The following is a 16,336-nucleotide window of genomic DNA, read 5'->3' as shown; positions in this document are numbered from 1 at the left end:
CTCATGTGGCAAATGTGGAATACAGTAGTGTCACAGAGGAGTCCCATCTGCTAAGGGAACCAAGGTAACACACAGTGGTGGCTGAGTGAAAATAGGGCTGCCCCAAACTATCTGAGAGGCCTGATGTGTCTGGTTAACAAATGGAAATCTGGGTATGAAGAGGTATAGTTTTGCAGAAAATAGCATTCATCCCCAAGAGGCTGATGGGAGAATTTACCTAGAGATGGGAATGTCTATTTTCCAGGAAGGTATTTGACTGTGTTTGATGAGAAGTCATTTCTAAGGGTTTACCTTTCAACAAGCCTGTGGAGTTTGTGCTATTCCTTCGCTGGTGACTGAAGTGTGGGACCATGGGAGTGAAAATAGATAGCTATAGAAGTGAAGCTGGAAATAATTAAAAAGAAATGAATTAGATGTCCTTTTTGGTCAAAAGTACCATTTAGGAGTTATGGTCCAATGACACTGAGGAAGAAGTATTACTCCAGGTCAATTAAGAGAACATGTGTAGTTTTTTTTTTTTTTTTTTTTTTTTTTTTTTTTTAATTTAAAAAACTGAGAGTAAATGCATCATCCTGTTTCAGTGTCTCAAAGAATTATCCTAGTACCTTGCATGAAACTTATCATTTTTTTATGTAACTAGGGTAAAATAAAACTTGCTGCCTTATTTATCTATTGCTTTCAAACAGCAAAACAGGGTAGTGGATTCACCACCTTTTGTTGTCAAAACTTTTCAAAAATTAAAGAAGATGAGAAGGGACAGATGTCTACCATCTCGTCTTGAACTCATTTTATACCTAGATCAAATAGTTAGGGAAATATTGTTTTAATTAGAAACTGTTTCTTAAGGTGAATAAAAATTCCTGTATACTATTGAATATACATTATGAATTTTTCAGATATCATTATGAATTTTTCCTTTTTGGTTTTATTAATGAAATGAAATGAAGAAAATAAACCACTATAGGGTTTTCTTGGCTTGATCAACTACAGATTTATTTTCATTAAGACAACAAAATAATTCTAGTATATTATATGCAACAACAAAAAATTAAACTGACAAAGGTATTTTGAGGTATAACAGTGTTTTTTTTTTTTTTTTTAAATGCATGATTGATATGTTAGGGAACTAAAATGAGCTATTCTAAAATAAAATTAAGTGGTGGATATTTCAACTCCTGACCAATCTAACTTTTTATAAATGTATAGGAAATGTTTAAATAGATACTGTTGTCATCTGTATCTGTTCACTATTCTCCAGGAGAAATTCCTTGCTGAAATAAATGATTTCTATCTTCCTTATAAATGAATGGAATTACAAGATAAATGCTTATGCTCAACAGCTTTAGGCTGTTGAATGTAGAGATATTTACTCATTGTCTTTAGAAGTAGCAAAAGTTTGGGAATGCAAATGCCTATTTTGCCAGTGAGATAATTTACTATTTTGATGAGAAATCAATTCCAAAGGGTTAATTACTGTGTAAAGGTAGATTAAAAAAAAAAAAAAAAAAAAAAAACAAAAAAGGGAGATATGTTAAAAGAAAAAAGAAGGAAGGAGTTGCACAAATGCATGGTCTATTTGGATATGAATGAAGGAATAGTTCCTTGGCAGTGCCCGGGGTAAGGGGTGGGGGTGGGGAATCTGAACTTATTGTGCTCCAATATTCCTCTGATCACTTTCAATACTCCCAGGGATCCTTCCAAAGCTTACATGGAATAGACTAAAAAGAAAGAGATTAGGACAGACCTTTATATCACACTTTTAGATAAACTCAGTAGTCTATTTAATTCCACTTGAAAGGTCTGTAAACCTACAGAAACACACGTACACACACACATAAACACACCTATGCATATGCATATTCACCTTTTCCGGTCATCAGAACATTGCTTATTTTAGTAGGAATAAGTAAATGTCAAATTAGTACTTTAAACACAGACTTTGCACCATCACTTAACAGTGTCTGCAAGGTTTTGATTAACCTCCTGGTATATGTTAGATAATATCTCATTGTCATTTGTATTTGGATCCCTCCAATGAGTAATGGTGTTGAGCATCTTTTCATGTGTCTGTTGGCTATTTCTGTCTTCTGTTGAGAAATGTCTACTTAGGCCCTTAGCCATTTTGAATTAGATTATTTTACCCTTGAGCTTCTTAAATATTTTTTGAATAATAATCTCTTATCAGATATATGGTTTGCAATTTTTTTTTTCATTTTATAGAATGCCTTTTCATTTTGTTGGTTGTTTTTTGTGCTAAAGCTTTTTATTTTTGTTATTACACTTTATTATTTTTTTAGTTGCCTGAACTTTTGGTGTTATATTCTAAAAATACTTTCAGATCATTTTCAAGAAAATTTTTCACTGCTATGGTTTCACTGTTTTGTTCCCTCCAAAACTTATGTTGAAATTTCATACCAAAGGCAACAGTATTAAGAAGTGTAACCTTTTCGAGGCATTTAGGCTATGAGGACTCTACCCTCCTGAATGGGATTAGCAACCTTTAAAAAAGGACTTGAATGGGGAAGTTCACCCTTTTTCACCTTTATATTCCATACACCATGTGAGGACACATCATTCCTCATCTCCAGAGGATATGGCAAGAAGATGCCTTCTTGGAAATGGCACATCACACATCAAACCTACAGCACCTTAATCTTGTACTATTAACTTCAAGGACCTGTGAGAAGTAAATTCCTCTTCTTTATAAATAGTCCTGTCTACAGTTTATCATTGCAGCAACACAAACAGACTAGGTCAGTCTGTTTGCATTTAGAAGTTTTATGGTTACAGAACTTATGCTTAGTTCTTTAATCTATTTGGAGTTGATCTTTTTTTTGTGGTGTAAGATATTGATCCATTTAAATTATTTTGCTTGTGGGTATTTCCAACATCACTGTGGAAGAGATAGTTCTTTCGCCACTGTTTATACTTAGTGCATCTGTAGATTAGTTAGTTGACCATGTGTATCTGAGTACAATTGTTATATTCCATTGGTCTATGTGTCTGATTATATGCTAGTATCATACTGTTTTCATTATTATATGTATTTAATACATTTTGACATCAGATAATGTAGTGCCTTGAGCTTTGTTCTTTCTCCAGATTATTTTGGTTGTTTGAGGGATTATATGGTTTCATATAAATTTTAAGATTATGCTCTCCATTTCTATGAGAAATGGCATCAGAATTTTGATAGAGATTGCATTATAGATCATAATGAGTAGAATGGACATTTTAATAATGCTACTTTTTACTATCATGGAGAGAGAATGTTTGTGTCTTCTTCAATTTCTTTCATTAATTTCTTAAAGTTTTCAGTGTATAGATTCTTTTACTTCCTTGGGTAAAATTATTCCCAGTGATTTTATTTTATGTTTTCAATGCTATTTTAAAGTGGATTATTTTCTTAATTTTTGAATTAGTTCATGTTAAGTGTATAGAAACTCAACTTACTTTTGTATTTGATTTTATATTTTGTAACTTTATTGAATTCATTTATTAGTTCTAAAGGTTTTGGTGAAATGTTTCAAGTTTCCCATATATAAGATCACATCTCTACAACACAGACAATTTTACTTCTTTTCTGTTTGGAATATATTTTATTTATTTGTCTTGTTTGCTTGGGTTAGGATGTCCAACATTAAGTTGAATAGAAGTTATGAGGGGACCCTTATTTTGTTCCAATTCTAAGAGAAAAATTTTCAACCTATTAGTTCAGAAAAATGTAAGACATGGTTTTTTTATTTACAACTCTTATTACATTGAGTTACATCAATTTATATCTAATTTACAAACAGCTTATATCATTAATTTATGTTCAATATTGTGAATTATTTTTCCTGCATATGTTGAGGTAATTATAAGTTTTTCTTTCATTTTGTTAATGTAGTGTATTACATTTATTGATTGTATGGTCTTTGAGTTTCAGTATTAAATCCTACTTGGTTATGTTGTGTAACCTTTTTACTACACTGTTGAATTCAGCTTACCATTATTTTGTTGAGAATTTTTGCATTTCTGATAAAGAGGGTTATTAATGTATAATTTTTCTTTTCTTTTAGCGTTCAAGTCTGACTTTCATTCCAGATTAATGCTGACTTATAAAGTGAGTTGGAAGTGTCCCTGTTCCTTTTTTTTTTTTTTTTTTTCAAGAATTGTTTATAAAACATCCATAAATGACTGGTAGACTTTTTTTTTTTTACCACTGAAGACTTGTCCTTTTCTTTGTTGGGAGGTTATTGATTATTCATTCATTCACCTTAATCACTATTGTTGTTCTCAAATTTTCTTTCTTAGGGTTCAGTCTTTATGAGATATGTTTCTAGGAGTTTATCATTTCCTTTAGATTATCCAGTTTGTTGGCATATGATTGCATTGGTTTGTATTTCTGTGTTATCCTCTTTAATTCACAATTATACTTATTTTTAACTGGTCTAGCTAAGATTTCTCAATTTTGTTTAACTTTTGAAAGAACAAATAAACAGAAAATTCCATTTTATTAATTTTTTTCCATTATTACTCTGGTGTATATTTCATTTATTTCTGCTCTAGACTTTCTTTCATTTTTTTCCACAGTCTTGTGCCTAGTGTCTTTTTCTATTTTTAATTCCCTGAAGTGTAAAATTATATAATTTATTTCAGGGTGTTTTTTTTTTTTCTTCTTTATGCAAGTATTTATCACCAAATAATTTCTTCTTAAAACTTCTTTTGTTGCCTTATGTAAGTTTAGATATCTTGTGTTTCTATTTTCATTGGTCTCAAGATTACTAAATTTTCTTGATTTTTGCTTTGACCCAATTGCTGTTCAGGAACGTGTTGTTTAATGTTCATATATTTAACAATTTTCCAACCTTTCTCAGTTATTGATTTCTATTTTCATAGATTATAGCCAAAAAGATACAGTTCATTCTTCTTAAATTTATTGAGATTTGTACTATGGCCTAACATATGATCTAACCTGGAGAATGTTCTATGCATGAATGAGAAGAATGTGTGCTTTTCTACTGTCAAATGAAGTGTTCAGAACATGTTCGTTCAGTGCATTTGGTCTATAATGTTGTTTTAATCCAATGTTTCCTTATTGGTTTTATATCTTGAGGACCTACGTGTGGTAGAAAGTGGTTACTGAAATCCCTTACAATTATTGTATTGCTATTGATTTCGCCCTTCAGTTCTATTAACATTTGTTTTACATATTTACTCCCAGTGTTGCATACATATTTATAATGCTTTGTTCTGTTGATGAATTGACCCTTTTATTATATGATAATAACTTTGTTGTTTTTTACAGCTTGTATTTAGAAGTTATTTTGTTTTTAATGTGAGCATAGTTATCCCTGCCCTTTCTGGTTGCCATTTGCATGAATTAACATATGCAACCACTTTATTTTTACCTTGTGTTTTCATGTTTCCTTTAAGCTAAACCAAGTCTCTTGTAGGCAATCTATAGTTGGGTTCCAGTTTTTAAAATATCCATTCAGTCATGCTGTGTTTCCTGATTGAAAAGTTCAGTCAATTTATATTTAAAGCAATTATTGGCGAACCAAGATGGCGGACTAGAGGGTGACTGCATCTCCAGTCACTCCATAACCCAGCATTCAGGAAGGGGAGGCATTGAGAGACTCAGACTAAAATAGAGCCACGGGGTGAGTCTCCCCCACTGGGTGAAGCTCGGCCTGGGCAGCAGGCCTGGATGGGGGCGGCTTATCAGAGTAGGCCAGGGCAGCTAAAGTCTTCCCCAGGCAGCTCTGCGCACTCTGGCGATGGGCTCCTCCCACATGGCCAGCTTTGCGGAGCAGGCCCCCCAATGAGAGCCTTTCCACACAGAACCAGCTCCAAGCCCTGGAACCAGTAGCAGGCTAGGGGCTACTAGTGTTTCCAAAGAAAGCACTGTATTATCAAGTTCCTCCAAGACTTCAGGCTACTGAATGCTGGGAGGTGATACACTAGAAATCTACAGGGACACTATAAGCCAATAGAGGAAATCTGCAATATCTCAGAGTCCCACTGACATCTGACCAATATGAGAAAACAAGGGAAGAAAATGTCCCAAACAAACCTAGATACTATATCAATAAAACCCAATGACAGCACAGCAGAAGAAGTGTCAGAAAGGGAGTTCAGAATTTATATAATTAAAACAATCAGGGAAGCAAACGAGGAGATGAAAGAGCAAATGTAGGCATTGAAGGTGGAGATGAAAGAGCAAATGCAGGCATTAAATGATCGCACCAATCAACAGTTAAAAGAGCAAATATGGGAAGCAAGAGATCATTTCAATAAAGAGTTAGAGATACTGGAAAAAAAAAAAAAACAAACAGAAATCCTAGAAATGAAGGAAACAATAAGCCAAGTTAAAAACTCCACAGAAAGCATAACCAGTAGAATAGAACACCTGGAAGATAGAACCTCAGACATTGAAGACAAAATACTTAATCTTGAAAACAAAGTTGACCAAACAGAGAAGATGGTAAAAAATCATGAACAGAATCTCCAAGAATTATGGGATATCATAAAAAGGCCAAATTTAAGAATTATTGGGGTTGAGGAAGGCTTAGAGAAACAAACCAAAGGAATGAACAATCTATTCAATGAAATAATATCAGAAAATTTCCCAAATATGAATAATGAAATGGAAAACCAAGTACAAGAGGCTACTCCATGTACAAATAGAGAAACAACATGTACCACATTTGTTTAAATAATAAAAAAAGAAAAAAGAAAAGAATATACCACAGAGAATTTCACTTTTATGTATATTTATAAAGTGCTAATATATAAAAAAAAGATAAATACAAGGAGGACCTGCAGAGTAAGGGAGGTGAATAAGGGGAGGGAAAACAGGAGGGAACAGGTATTGGGGACTGAAATGGTGCAAATTATATTCCATGCATATATGATTATGTTAAATGTGCCCCCCCTATTATGACTACCTATAATGTACAATAAAAACATTTAAAAAAAAATAGGGCTGGGGACGTGGCTCAATGGTCAAGTGCCTGTGAGTTCAATCCCCAGTAACCCCCCCACACAACAAAAAAAAGATTGTCCTTAAGTTGATAATTGTTGAAGCACATTGAGTGTTACATTGGTTTTTCCTCCTTTCTTTTCTGTGGTGAACTATTTTAAATCTAATAAAAAAACTAGGAACTCAGTGAAGCAATGTGTGAAAAAAAAAAGTAATTATTGAAAGGTAAGTACTTACTATTGCTGCTCTTAAATTTCCAGATTTTTTTTATTAACCTTGCTCCTGTTTCTCTTCTCTGGCTGTCTTTCATTGTAACTTGATGACTTGTAGTGATAAGTTTTTAATCTGCCATTTATCTTCATATGTCCACTCTAAGTTTTTCCTTTGTGGTTACCATGAGGCTTACATAAAACATCTCATAACATTATATTTTAAACTGAAATTTTGATCACATATAAATGTTCTGTATTTTTCTTTGCTATCATAGACATAATTTACATCTTTGTATATTGTTTTCTCATTACCATATTATTGCAACTGTCATTTTTAAATACCTTTGACTTTTAAATTTTATATTACCACAAAAACTGAAACATGTACCACCATTCTAGTTTAGTATTCTCAGTCAGACTACTTAGTTTCGGCAGTGTTTCCATGTGGCTGATTGGAACACTTTCATTTCAACTTGAAGAATTATCTTTAGCATTTCTCATAGGGAATGTCTAGTGATGATGTCATTCCTCAGCTTTTGTTTTTCTGGGAAAGTCTTGACTGAGTTTATCTAAAAGTATGATAAAAGGGTTTGTCCTGACCTCTTTCATTTTAGATTATTCCATGTAAGCTTTAGAAGGATCCCTTGGAGTATGAAAACTCTTCAATTCTATGTCTCTGCAGTGCAGATTTACCAGGGGAAAAAAAATACATTTTTTTTCTGTCTACAATTAGAATTTATTAATCCATTCTTTCCCGGCTTTCTGTGTTTCTGCTGAGACATGTGATTTTCCCCTTTATGTTTACCATTAATTTCTTAATTATCCATATTTATGAGGTACAGTATGAAAATGCCATACATGGAATGATATGATCAAAAATTTCAATCTCCAAAATACATGTCATTGCTTGGTGATGGGAAACTTCAAACTCTTGTAGTTCATTTTAAAACGTATTATAAATTGCTGAAATTTGAAGTCAAGTACAAAGTAGTTGACAATAGAACACTGGTATTTATTCCTCCTATAACTGTATTTTGGTACTCATCACTTTTCTCTTACTGCTTTCAAAATTCTCTATCAATGACTTTAGATAATTTTATTATATGGTATCTTAGTAAGGTCATATTTATGATCAGTTTCACTACAGTTGTTTGGTCTTCATGGATCTGGATGTTAATTTCTCTTCCTACATTTTGGAAATTTTTGTCTTTTTACACCTTTAAATAAGCTTCCTACCTCTTTCTATGCCTCTACTTCCTCTGGAATTTTCATAATATTGGTTCACTTGAAGATGATTCATGTCTCACAGACTATGTTCATTCACTTTTTTTCTCCCTGACTAAATAATTTTAAATAAATTATATTTGAATTTATTGTGGTTTCTTTTATTAAATTCTGCTTGATCAAGTCTGCTGTTGAAGCTCTGTATTGAATTATTCAGCTACAGAATTTCTTTATAATTCTTTTTATAGTTTCCATCTCTCGGTCAAACCTCTCATTTTGTTCACATATTGTTATCCTGATTTCTTATCTTTCCATGTCCTTCAATACCTGAATCAGCTTCTGTAAGATGATTATTTTTCATCATTTTCAGACAATTTATAGATTTCCATTTCTTTGATGCCAATGAAATTTTATTTTGTTTCTTTTGTGGTATGATTTTTCATTGACTTTTCTTTCTTAATTTCTTAATGTTCTTTGAAACTTTGATTTGCTGTCTTTGCATTCCAAGAATCAGTTATCTCTTCTAGTCTTTACTGAGAGAAACACCTTTATCAGTTGGTCCAGATGGAGGTTCTGAATGCTTCTCAGTCTTCTATAAATACATCTGTTGCAGTCCACATGTTCCCTCTTAGTAGGGAGGTTGAAGACTATGTACCTGCTTTTAATCCTATGTAACTAGGCTAGTTGCTGAGAATCTTGTTTGTTTCACCTATCATGTGGGGGTCTCTCAGTCACATCCTGTGTGGATGAGAAAAGGGTTAACTGCTGGAGGATGATGTTGGCTATCAATCAATCAATTACCCATAAACTTATCTAATCAATAAACACACAAGAGCCAATACTCTTTTTAAATGAGAGGGGGGCCTGACCAGTCTGGCCATACCAGCTCTGGCCTCTAACAATGTGGAATAGCCCAACTCTCTTTTATTTTATAGTCACACAAGTAAAGGGGGCCAAGATTGGGAAGAGTTTCTGTGATGAACAGGATAGGGTGGAAATAGGGGAGCCATTTTCTTAGGGGGACTATTGCAGAAGCAGACAGGGAACCACTCCCACAGTGCCACATATACCCCCCTCACCCTGCAATCTGGGACAGACTTCCCTATCTGCCAGTTCCAGGAAATCAGACCACTGTATCATGAGGTTCGACCTAGTCTGATTCTACTGAATAAGGATGACTCCCCACAAAGTACCACAAAGCATTCAAGATTGTGCACCTTCTTCTAAACCAGCATAGTTCTGCCAGTTGCTGATATCTGTGTGCTTCACAGGATTGCAGGTTTCATCTATGGAGGACTGCGCACAATCTGCAGAGGAGTGTGCAACATTAGCCATAGGGGGATTCTAGAGATACATATCAAATGAGTGGGTCTGTAGGTGAGGTTGTCCATGGGACTCTTGGGCCATAATCTGGATGGGTCTCTAAACATGCTAATTTGCATCAGATGCTAGTTTTTAGGTTCCTCGCTGCCCCCAGGAAATTCTGCTGTGCTGATTCCCTCAAGTTTTTAGTGCAGTGGTAACAAAAAGTGTGTCTCTCAGGCAGAGTTCTTCAAGGCTGGGAAAGTCAGGTGTTTATTTCAGTTCAGTTTTCTCCCATGTGAGAAATCATAAGTTAAGAAAGTTTCTCTGAGCCATACCATTTTGGGAGAGGCTACATTGGTTAAGTGAAACCTCTTCTTACCCTCTTCAGTGTCTATTCTTAGATTTTTAATCTACCAAGGTGTTTGTATCACTCAGCTAAACTCTTAGGCTACAAAAAACACTATTACTGTCCATGGAAGTTTCTTCAAATTAATTTCTCTGTAGAGGTTTAAGAGCTGGAATTTTATTTCATCACTTTTCTGATGTCTGTCAGATGCATTATTTAGTAAAGTTACATGTATGCTGTTCTCTCCTTTGGAAAAAAAAAAAAAAAAAATCAGTGCTGAGGATTACCTGGAGGGATGTTTTACTACTGAACTACATTCCCCGTCCTTTTTATCTTTTATTTTTTGGCCTTATCTTGTTAAGTTCCCGAGGCTGGCCTCAAACTTGTAATCCTTCTGCTTTAGCCTCTGGAATCTCTGTGATTGCTGGCATGCGCCACCACACCTAGTTGCTGCTGCTGCTGCTGCTGCTTCTTCTTCTTCTTCTTCTTCTTCTTCTTCTTCTATGTCTTTAAAGAATGATGATGTCTTCACTGTGCATCTGATTTCAGGTAGTTCCAGTTCCTGGCTTAAAATCCAAAAATTTGAAAAGCACTCACTACTACATTCTGCTAACAAATAAAAGTATTTTTTAAAAAAGCCCTGAAAAGACATGAACACTTCAGATTTGTCAAAGAAATGAGGTCACAAAATAAACTACTCCCTCCAGATTGGAAAGACTGAAGATACAATTGCAACTTACTGGAGAAGAAACTTCTGTTGAAACTAGTCCCAGGAGGGTGACCTCAATTATAATTGATGAATTACTCAAGGCTCAATGTGGACAAGTCCAAGAGATTAAAACTTTAGGAGGGCAAAGTCAACATATTGTTATCCTGGAGGGCCTCTACATAATTTGTGAGTGTTACCTCATGAAACTTTTCTAGGTAAACATTGGACAAAATTCCTCTTATGCTTCTGAAAGGAGGAGGTAAAAGGGAACCATTTTCAGATATGACAAAATACTCTTTTTTACAGAACCTAATGGACTTAGGGGAAATGAAGTACTCAAGAATAGCTTTCACCAGCCTTCTACATTGAGAAAAACAAAATATTGAGTTTGTTCTCCTCTCGCTGTCTAGATTATTTTTCTGGCACTAGGCATTGAAACCACAGATGCTCTACCACTGAGCTATATCTTCAGTTCTTTTTTATTTTTTTACTCTGAGACTAAGTATCCTTGAATTGCCTAGGATGGCTTCGACCTTGTGATCCTCATGCCTCAGCCTCCTGAGTTACTGTGCCTGATTCACTACAATTTTACCTGAAGCAAGGGAGGACTGAGAAGCAAATGCTAAATCCACACTCAAGAAACATAGGCTCACTAAAAGACAGAAAGTATATGCTTCTCCTGACATTTTACCACCATAATTACTAGAGGACTATTTTTAGCATCCCTTTTAACCCAGTCAATCATGTCCAATAATAAATAAAGTACTCTAAGATATTCTTTCTATTTTTTTTTTTTTTTGAGTTGGGGGATACTGGGATTAAAACCAGGGACACTTGACCACTAAGCCACATCCCAAGTCCTATTTTTGTATTTTATTTAGAGTCAGGATCTCACTAAGTTGCTTAGCACCTTGCTTTTGCTGAGGCTGGCTTCGAATTTGAAATCCTCCTGTCTCAGCCTCCTGAATTGCTGGAATCACAGGTGTGTGCCACTATGCCTGGTTCTAAGAGATTCTTAAAGACAAAAAAGAAAAAGATTAAAAAAGAAAAAAAAAAGAAATAAAAAGCATCAGAGTCATACTCTGATATGATGGATGGTGGAATTATTAGACTGAGAATTTGAAATTATGAATATGGTAAGGGTTCTAATGGATAAAGTAGACAAGAAGTAGACATCACACAAGTTGGTCAAGGTAAAGAGGAAGATGGAAGGTCAAGAAAATATCCATTAAAAAAAAAAAAAAAAAAAAACAGAAAAGAAAAACACTAGAGAACTACAGACCAAAACCACTATAGCATAAATGAAGGATGCCTTTGGTAGGCTTATTAGTAGTCTGGACACAGTTGAGGAAAAAAAAATATATATTGGTTGGATATATCTGCAGAAGTAATCTTTAAAAGTGAGAGGTAAGTACAAGGGCAATTTAAGAAAAATCAAGACAAAATACCTAAGAACTGAGAGACAACTATATAAGATATAACATGTGTACAAAGGAATACCAGGATAAAAGAAAGAAAGGAAAATAAGAAGCATTTGAAATAATCATGACAATCATGACACAGAATTTTTTTCAAATTAATACCAGATGTAAAACCATAGATCCAGAAAGCTTAGAGAATAATGAGCAGAATAAATGCCAGAGCTCTTCATATAGGTTCATAATTTCAAGCTATGGAAAGTGAAACTTTTCTAAGAAGCAAGAAGAACAGACCATCTTACCTGCAGAAGAGGAAAGATTATAAAACATCCAAACTCTCCTTTTAAAGTATGGAGGTAAAAATGGAATGAAATATTAAGTGTTGAAAGAAAAGTTATCAACTTAGAATTGTGTGCCCCAGGGGATTTTCTTTCAAAAGTGAAGGGGAAACAAATGTATCCTCAGACCAAAAAAAGAAAAAAGATGGTATTTTGAGAGTCAAAAATGTGGAGTTACACAAAGAGGAATAATACTGAAGAACAAAGAATGAATGCAAAATTAAAAGTTTTATGTTTATAATTAATCTAATGAAAAATAGTTTATTTAAAATAATAATGACTAGAATGTATTCAATCTTTTTTACTTATATACATACAAGTATGCTTAGGTAGGAATGAACTAAATGATACAAATTATATAAGTAATGGTTTTTGAATATTTTTACCACAAAGAAATAAAAAAAATGTATGAGGCTGAGGTTGTGGTTCAGTGGTAGAGCACTTGCCTAGCATGTGTGAGGCACTGGGTTCAATCCTTAGCAACACATAAAAATAAATATCTTAAATAAAGGTATTGTGTCCATCTAAAACTAAAAAAAATTTTTAAAAAGAAATGAAAAATGTATGAGAAAGGAGATATGATAAACATGATTTGCACAATTTATAGATATATTAAAACAGATGGTATTCCACTAATATGTATATTTTTAAGTATCATTTAAATATAAATTTAATTTGAAAATTAAAAATATGGAGGAATTGGAATTATTTTTATTGTTACTACTATCATGAGCAACCCCTACTGTCTGAGAAGTGCTGTAGGGTTAACAAAAGGTGGGCTTTTTTTAATTGTAAGAGTGTATTACAAACAGTCCTAAGATTACTAATGGAATTTTTTAAGATTACAGCTTCTAGGTTATGAAAGGAGATAAAATAGAATAATATGAAATGCTGAATTAAAACAAAAAATAGATAAAGAGTGTAACACAAAAATAGTAAAAAAAAAGTCAAGGGCAACAAATAAATAATACTAATGGGTAGATATTAATTCAACTATTTCAATGATTACTTTGTGTGTCAATGTTATAAGTAAACCAATTAAAGAGATCTTTAGAATGGATCTAAAATCTCTACCATATACAAGAAAGCTACTTTAAATATAATGTCTCATATAGAATAAAGAAAATGCACAGGGAAAGATACACCATGATAACTCTAATAAAAACAGGGAAAAGAGTTTGTATAATTTTGTCCAGAGCAGTTTCTGGAACAAGGAAAGTCACCACAAATAAAGAGAAATGCTCTGTGATAATAAAGGATTGTTTACCTGAGAAGTTCTAACAATCCGTACTGTGTATGTGCCTACCAATAAAAACACATGAGGCGAAAACCAATGGAATCGTAAGAATTCCTTCACTGTTATAGTTGGACACTGTAACACTTTTATCAAAAATGGATAGAATCTGTAGGTAAGAAATAGGTTGAGACATAGCTAAATTCAACAATATTATTAATCAATTATATGTAGTTGATATCTATCAACCCTTTACAGAATGCACTTATTCTCATCATCACAGGAAATATTCACCAAGATAGATCACACTCAGAGTTACGAAATTCTCCTGGCAACATTTAAAAGTACAGAAATCATACTGTATTTTTTCTCAGACCACAATGAAAGTAAACTAGAAATAGAAAAATGGCAACATAGTTAGAAAACGTGTATAGATTACATGAACTATATGTAATCTATACATATAAAATACCTATAGATTAAACAGCACACATCTAATAACATATGAGGTGATGAAAAAAAAAAAAAAAAAACTCAAGAGAAATTTTAAAACATTTTGTACTAAGTGGAAATGAAAACAGAAGTAATCAAAATTTATGTGATGTCATGAAAGCGGTGCTTAGAAATACACAGTATATATTAGATAATTGAAAAATTATTTAAATCAGTATTCTAAGTTTCCAAATTAGGAAACTAGAAGAAGAATTAAACCCAGATAATAAGGGGGAAATAAATAATACATATTAGAGTAGAGATCAATGACATTGAAAACCAAAATGTAATAGAGAGAATCAAAGAAACTAAAAAATGAGTTACTGAAAACCAATAAAATAATAAGTCTTTAGTAAGGAAAAAGAGAAGAAAAGGAAAAACCTTGCAAAGAACAAGAAGCAAACTCAGACAGGTTCACTGGTGTACTTTACCTTTCACTTAGGGGATAAATTATATCAAGTTTCCACAGTATTTTTCAGGTGAAAGAAGTAGAGTAAATTCTTCCTAGTTCCTTGTACAAGGCCAGCATTCCCCTTTCACCTTCCCTGACAAAGTTATTATAAGAACAGAAAACCAGTGATCAAGATTTCTTATGGACAAAATATTACCAAATATAATCCTTTTTGGATTCACAACCAACTCAGAATTACCTAAAAACGTGATGAAAGTCAACAGCAGTTCTTAGATAAAAACTCACAGTAAACCAGAAATGGTGAAGAACGTTTTTTTTAATTTGAAAAGAATACTGCAAAAACCCTACCACTATCATCATCCTTAATGGTAAGAAACTTGATTTTCTCACTAAGATCAAAAGCAAAACATGAATATTCCCTCTGTCTTTCAATAAGGTACTTGAAGTCCTAGCCAGTACAGTAACACAGAAAAGAAAATAAAAAGGATAAATATGTAAAAGACTCAGAATATCCAGTTCGACATTGGAAAAGAACAATGTTGAAGGACTGACACTTTCCAACTTCAAAACTTACCATGAAGCTACCCTAATGAAGACATTGTGATATTGGTGAAAGAAGAAGTGAATAAATCAATGGAACAGAATATAGAGCCCACAAATACACTCCATAAATATAAGCAATGGATATTTGACAAAGTAATGAAGGAAATAAGTTGGAGAAAAGATAATCATTTTAAGCAATGTTTTGGAACAACTACACACACACACATACACTGAATGTGGCATATACCTTATACCTTTTATAAAAATTAACTCAAAATTGATCATTCAACTGATTATAAAATGGAAAACTATTAAAATTTTAAATAATAATGGAAAACAGTATGGAGTTTCCTCAAAAAATTAAAAATAGAAATATCATATGATACAACAATCCTATTACTGGGTAAATATCTAAAAGAAAGTAAGTCACTATGTCAAAGAGACATCTGCATCCCCATATTTACTGCAGCCCTATTTATAATAGCCACAAAATAAAAACAATCCAAATGTCTATCAACTGATGAAAAAAAAATAAGCTATATAAATACATTGGAATACTATTCATCCATAGAAAAGAATACATTTCTGTCATTTGTGCTGATGTGGATGGAACTGGAGATTATTGTGTTAAGTGAAGCTAAGAAGACACACTCAGACAAGTACTACATAATTTATTTGTATGCAGAATCTGAAAAAGTTAATTTCAGAAGTTGAGAAAAGAGGGTTATCATGAGATGGGGACAGCAGAGAAGAGGGAGAGCTAGAGAAAGATTGGTTAGTCAGTACAAAGTTGCAGCTAGGAGTAAGAAGTTCTGATGTGTTATTATACTCTATGGTGAATTTAGATATGAATAATGTGGTATACATTGCAAAAAACCAGAGAAAAGTATTTTCAAAGGTTTCACCATAAGGAAGTTACAAATGCAGTGTAAAATATAAAAATATAAAAAATAATTTAAAAAAGAGATCATTCACATCTTTCAGTAAATTTGTTTAATGAAAGTAAAAAAAAGGAAGTTACAAATAAGTGAAGAAACAAATTTGCTTAACCTGATTTAAACATTATACAATAATTCATGTGTTGAAACATCAAATAGTATTTTATTATGTGCGATTCTAAGTATCAGTTGAACATT

General features: G+C 33.0%; 1 long non-coding RNA gene across 1 annotated transcript in view; it reads left to right on the top strand.

Annotated features, from left to right (window-relative positions):
• Positions 1–16,336, top strand: part of LOC306664961 — a 30,263-nt gene that overhangs the window by 11,465 nt on the left and 2,462 nt on the right. The window contains exon 2 of the long non-coding RNA XR_013764882.1: positions 4,062–4,105. This is a non-coding gene — a long non-coding RNA (uncharacterized lncRNA). The remainder of the gene's footprint in view (positions 1–4,061; positions 4,106–16,336) is intronic.

The sequence above is a fragment of the Sciurus vulgaris genome, assembly GCF_902686455.1.
Source record: "Sciurus vulgaris genome assembly, chromosome: 6".
NCBI lineage: Eukaryota > Metazoa > Chordata > Mammalia > Rodentia > Sciuridae > Sciurus > Sciurus vulgaris.
This window is presented reverse-complemented; position numbering and strand designations above follow the sequence as displayed.